Source organism: Lepidochelys kempii, chromosome 28 (genome assembly GCF_965140265.1).
Source record: "Lepidochelys kempii isolate rLepKem1 chromosome 28, rLepKem1.hap2, whole genome shotgun sequence".
In the NCBI taxonomy this organism is placed as follows: Eukaryota; Metazoa; Chordata; order Testudines; family Cheloniidae; genus Lepidochelys; species Lepidochelys kempii.
The window spans coordinates 1,931,842-1,938,074 of record NC_133283.1 but is presented as its reverse complement, the minus strand read 5'-3'; the positions used below and the strand labels follow the sequence as shown (position 1 = coordinate 1,938,074).

The following is a 6,233-nucleotide window of genomic DNA, read 5'->3' as shown; positions in this document are numbered from 1 at the left end:
GATAGTCAATCACACAGATGGCACAGCAATGACGGAATGACAGTATGTTTTTATCTTGTTCTTTGTTTCTTCAGCTCTCCCTGTCCTTGGGGCAGTTGTGGGTGGATTCTGGTATGCCCTCAGGTTTATCATCGGGCTATCTCACCCAATGCACTCTTCAGCCTGTCAGTTCTTCCTCTTGATGTGGTGTCATTTATTAGGCTGGCACTTCAACCTTTTTATTACTCATCCAAACACACAATTGCAATTACACTCCATTTTACTTCATATTTTACTTCCTATCACATTTATATTTTATTACCTACACATTCTTTAACATAACCATTCTCAAATCATTGGGGCATGACAGACTCCAGTGAATCTATCCATGCCACTTGTTAAACATGAAAAGAAAACAAGGGAGATAGGAATGCAAAAGTGGAGGATTAACAAATCTTGTTCCTGACCTCAAGGAGACAGCAGTCTTATCACCTTTAGAACAAACTTTTTTTCTCTGGATGTTTTTCTACAATTAGCACGGACCTTGCAAACTAACAGGCCTGCTTCACTTCGCTCAAACTCAGCAGGCTGAGAGACATATTTCTTTCTAATAATACAAGCCAAATCAGGGGTCTGTACTGGACCATATTTTCCCGAAAATAATTAATGTATTAATTATTACTTTTAATCTAACACAGAGGGGAGGGAGAGAGGGGAGGGGAAGGAGAGACTGAAAGAAAGGGGCAGTGGTAGAACTGAGTGGGGAGAGAGATTTCCAGCTCTCTGATCTACCCAGACACATGTATTGCAGCATCGCTGGGCAGAATCACTTCCCAGTGAACAAGAAAAGGATCAGACAGAGGAAAAACCAGTTCCTGATTCCATATTCCCCCTGCTGGGGTGTGGTCAGTGTCCAGGGGAATCATAGAATATCAGGGTTGGAAGGGACCTCAGGAGGTCATCTAGTCCAACCCCCTGCTCAAAGCAGGACCAATCCCTAATTTTTGCCCCAGATCCCTAAATGGCCCCATCAAGGATTGAGCTCACAACCCTGGGTTTAGCAGGCCAATGCTCAAACCACTGAGCTATCCCTCCCCCCTCACAGTGACTCCTTTGGTTCTGCTTTTTTCTAGCATTATGTTCAGATACTTTGTTATGGGATGGGGGGAGGGAGAAGGAAGGTTAAAAATCTCTCTGTGGGCTTAGCCTGGCAGGAGGGGCCAGGTCTGCACTGTAATAAAGAGATCAAGTAATTTCCCAGTATGGCAGAATGTAGGATGTCTGTCTGCAGGGAAAGAGCCTGGGGGATTGTGATGTGAAATTAACTAAAGACTGTTCTGAAACCCCCACAACTGCCCTTCTCCCCCTCCCAGGCTGCAGAATGACATCCATGTTTCCCTCCAGTTCATCCCGTACTCCTGTTGGATCATATTAAAGAAGTTCTGTATTAAAATCACAAATGAGTTTGATTCCCCAGAGTTTCAATTCCAGGGTATTACTAATTAAGAGGTCTCTTGGTTTTTGGTGCTGTTTCTCTCCCTCTATGTGTGAAACTTGCAAGCTGCTAATTGTGTTAGTACATTCTAAGACAGAGTCTGTTCTCAAAGCAGTTCACAGAGAGAGAGACTCAAAGCAATACTCTAACAACAGAAACAGCACCCAGAGACTCCCCACCCTTTTGTTGTATTAACCATTGTGATTAAAATAGAGATAGAGGATGTATGTGGATGGATGCTTGGTGTGGATAATAACTGAATGATCAGGGAGGTGCCAGCCTAAGAATCCAGTGTCCATCGGCTGAAGAAGGCGTCAAGTGGAAATAGCCAGAGGACCCCCCCCCCCCCCCGGTGGGCAGACTGGAATCCACCCAACAGCCTCAAGAATGGGAGAACCAAAGAACAAGATAACATCTTGGAGCCGTCAGGAATGTGCTATCTGCTGATTGATTCAGCAACAGCATGATGAAGCAATTCCCATAGACTGGCATAGGAAGAAATTCCTATAAAAATAGACTCTAAAAAGTGAGAACTTTGGGGGGTCTGATTCTGCAAACCAACTTCCAGGAGCATCAGATGAGCATCTGACAAGGCCCTGCTCCCTCCTCATGTCCAGGCCACCTGGCCAGTGGCTTGGCATGAGCAACTCTAAGGCTGGTAACTATGATAACAACCTTGCAGAACCTGTGTGTGTGGGTGTGTATGTGTGTGGGTGTGTGTTTGTATGAATGAATGTGTGAATAAATATGAGATTGAATGGAATGTTATAGCTATAACTAACTGCTTACTATGATTCTTTCTGTATTCACAATAAATGTGGTATTTTACCCTTTTCCCTTTAATAAGATCCTGCTGGTTTTTATTTTATTGGTACAACATTTTGGTGGAGAATTGCGAAAGGGGGAATATTGGTAAAAAACCTCAGTTATTGTAAATATTGGTGTGCACACCGCCAGCTCTAGTGAGCTAGGCATTTCTATTAGGTTAACCAGACCTGCTGGCCTCCGAGAAGGTAGCAGGGGACCTGCTGGCCTCCGAGAAGGTAGCAGGAAAAACAGATTAAACCAGACCTGCTGGCCTCCGAGAAGGTAGCAGGGGACCTGCTGGCCTCCGAGAAGGTAGCAGGAAAAACAGATTAAACCAGACCTGCTGGCCTCCGAGAAGGTAGCAGGGGACCTGCTGGCCTCCGAGAAGGTAGCAGGAAAAACAGATTAAACCAGACCTGCTGGCCTCCGAGAAGGTAGCAGGGGACCTGCTGGCCTCCGAGAAGGTAGCAGGAAAAACAGATTAAACCAGACCTGCTGGCCTCCAAGAAGGTAGCAGGGGACCTGCTGGCCTCCGAGAAGGTAGTAGGGAAAACAGATTAAACCAGACCTGCTGGCCTCCGAGAAGGTAGCAGGGGACCTGCTGGCCTCCGAGAAGGTAGCAGGGAAGAACAGGTTAACCGGACCTGCTGGCCTCCGAGAAGGTAGCAGGGAGAAACAGGTTAACCAGACCTGCTGGCCTCCGAGAAGGTAGCAGGGAGAAACAGGTTAACCAGACCTGCTGGCCTCCGAGAAGGTAGCAGGGGACCTGCTGGCCTCCGGGAAGGTAGCAGGGGAAAAACACATAGATTAAGCTATGATTTCAGAATCTAGGCTGTGTCACTTGCTAAGTAATACCAGCAGTGACAAAGAGATTGAAATATCCATGTTAAGATGTTTAAAAGAAAACAGGGTAAGCCAGTACTAGAGGGAGGAATGGAGTCAGAAGGAACTCCAACCTCACCTTTTGTTAAAGAAATTACACCTTTTAAACAAATCCTTCAAAAATTTGGGCACAGTCCTTGGACTAAACAAGCCCTAGCTGATGTCTGCACTATTTCGGACCTAGAGGATAGATTGGCTCAGTATATCCTCATATACAAACCTTCTAGTGCTGCCAAAAGAGATGCAGCAGCAATTTGGTTGTTGTGGGAGGCATGTAAGGATTCTTCCCTCCGCTTGTCTTCATGTAAAGAGGAAAAGGCACAAATGGAAAAGGGAGCAGACAATTGGAAGGTGCTGGCTACAAATATCCAAAGCCAGCTGAAAATAGTGAAAGAGGCACTCCAGGAATACAAAAAGAGTGAAAAAGTTAACTCTGCAGAGGCTGGAGGGAGGCAGGTAAAGGGGGAGAAGGTCCTATGTACGGCACCCCCAGGCATAATTACAAAGAGAAAAGAGAGTAAAAAAAAAAAAAAAAAGTTAACTCTGCAGAGGCTGGAGGGAATTAAGCAGTTAAACTTTGTATTTCACCCAAACAACTTTTAACCGAAAATGTTAAAAAGGAAAAGTGTTAGAGCATTCTTGGTTTCTTTGCAGCCATTCTGAAAGAAAAATGGGCCCTTTTCCAAAGGAATGTCCGTAAATTAGCCAGGCAAAAATAAACTATCTGATTAAAACCATTTGACTGGACAATTTAGTCAAATTTGCTAAAAGAACATAAGAGGGTTCTATTGGAACTTAACTGCCTCAAATGTATAAAGGGAATGTAAGATGTAAAAAACAGAGCAGTGTGGAAGGGATGTTAAGGAAAAGAAAATGTGTATGTATCTGTCTGTGTGTGTGTAAATATGTAAAGTTCTAAGGACCAGTTAGTTTTGTTTTTGTTTTAAATAATGCCACTAAAAATCCATTTGACTCTTTAATTCAAAGTTGCAAAACTGACAGACCTTTTTGCTAGACACAGGTAATTAGTGTTGTTTGGCTTTGGGATTTGGCATTTAACCCTTAAAAGGTAACTCAATGCTTTACAAAATTTAAAATGTTTTTAAGTTGTGGCTGCAGCAGGGCAGTCAAAATCAGGAGAATATAAAAAAAAAAATTTTTGGATTCTTTTTGTTTGTTTGTTTTTTGTTTGTTTGTTTTTGTAACAAAATAGCAGATGAGAGTTGTAGTAAAAAAAAAAATTAAAAAAAGACAGTGCCTCTCTGAAGCAACAGCAGGGGTGAGGTGCACAAAACAAAAAGAAGCAATGTTAGAAACACTGAGTCTTAAAATGGCTCTGAGTAATCAGACTGTCACTTTGATAAAGGTACATGAAAACTCTGTAAGCAAAAAAAGAAATAGTGACACCTTATGTAAAAATGGATCTGGATAATGTTATAGAAGTTAAACTATGGAAGAAATGTGCATTTGCCCCAGAACATGTGCAGGGTATATTGTAGAAGGGGCAAAAGAAATGCAAACATACCATGCTACTTAATTAAAATGCTATTAGGGCTCCAAAGGGAGCCACAATAGGTTGGGTTTTCTTTTTCAGATTGCTGTGTGTTTTGGAAGCAGAAGTTAAAAGTAATCAAAACTCTGGTGAAAGTTGATTGTGTCCCTTTTAAGATAGAGTCTCTGAGCTGCTGATGGCTTTAAATCCAAAAGCAGGAAGTTTCTGTGAAAATGCAAATTACCTAAATGATAAAGGAAGGAAAGAACTAGCAGCACAAAGGAGCTGCAGATAAAGGACATACCTGGTCAGCAAACAAATTGTCTAAATAAAAGGCATGGGATAACAAGATAATTTTAATAAATGTAATGATAATAAGTATCCCTGTAACAACGTATAGTGTGTATGATTTTTGGAAAAATCCTTTAAGGTCGTATGGTAATGATGCTTCTCAGTTATTACCTGTAAATAAAACTTAAAGCTTAACACAGCAGGAAAAACATTATAAACTTGGTCTGCTGTATAAGAAGGAAAACTCAGGGATTTAATGACTAAACAGTGGGAGAATTTCCCCATAACCCTTAAAAGATAAAAGCCTTTGAAACCTGGCCTGCCTATAGAACAAAAACAGGAAAATATGGGGGCAATTTCTCTGTTTTGCCTGCAATCAGCAAGGGTATTTGTAAAAGAAATATTTTAAGCAATAATCTGCCACCCCAAAAGGGGTAGAAACATGTTCTTTTTGTCTTTCAGAAAATCAGGAAAAGCTGATGCCAGCTGAAAAGCAACCCAATACCATGAATCTACTGTCACAATAGAAATTGTGTTCTGTGTTCTATGTTTTGTCTTGTGTTTTGTGTTGTTGCTAGCACTGTTGTGTGTTTAAAAAAAAAAAATACTGAAGACCTGCAGGAACTTAAAAATAAATTAAGCTTTCTGTCCCAGCTACAGGACAGCCTGATACAAAAACAAGTACATGCCAATGTAGACTTGGTCCAAATTGGTCTGGGTAACCTAAAAGGCCAATGGAATCTTTAGTAATGGCTTAATACTACCACATGGCTTATCCATAAGAAAAAAAAATATTAGAAATAGGAAACTACACAGCCATAGCTATGGGATGCACTGAAATGCACTAGCTACTTTGGAACACAAAATGTTCTGGGTCATATTGGGAAATATTAAGGGTTTGATGCATTTGTTAAAAAAGAAAGAGATCATTGTTTGACACTTATCAATATGAATGGATGCAATATGTTTCCACTATTGTAAACCAGACTTGTTAATGGGAGAAATTGTTGTCAAAATTGCACACCAACAGTCCCTGGAGGCAAAGGTATTGAAGGTTAACCCACTCCCCATATTACACATGGGATCCTTTTGGCTACCCTGGACCTTGAGCCAGTGGGCTGGGGAGGGAGGGAAGCTATTGGACACTAGAGGTTGTACCGAATGGACTCCTCAAAAGTGGGTGTGCCTCACCTTGCCTGTTTCCCCAGAACCTTGTAGTAAAGATACATCACTAGGATCATGTATGTGGCATGAATTGGAATCACAAACTCAAATTGCCTCACAGTA

At 41.7% G+C, this 6,233-nt stretch overlaps 1 protein-coding gene across 1 annotated transcript in view; it reads left to right on the top strand.

Annotated features, from left to right (window-relative positions):
* The window catches only part of LOC140904242 (uncharacterized), a 159,769-nt gene that overhangs the window by 136,343 nt on the left and 17,193 nt on the right, over positions 1–6,233 (top strand). The window lies entirely within an intron of this gene.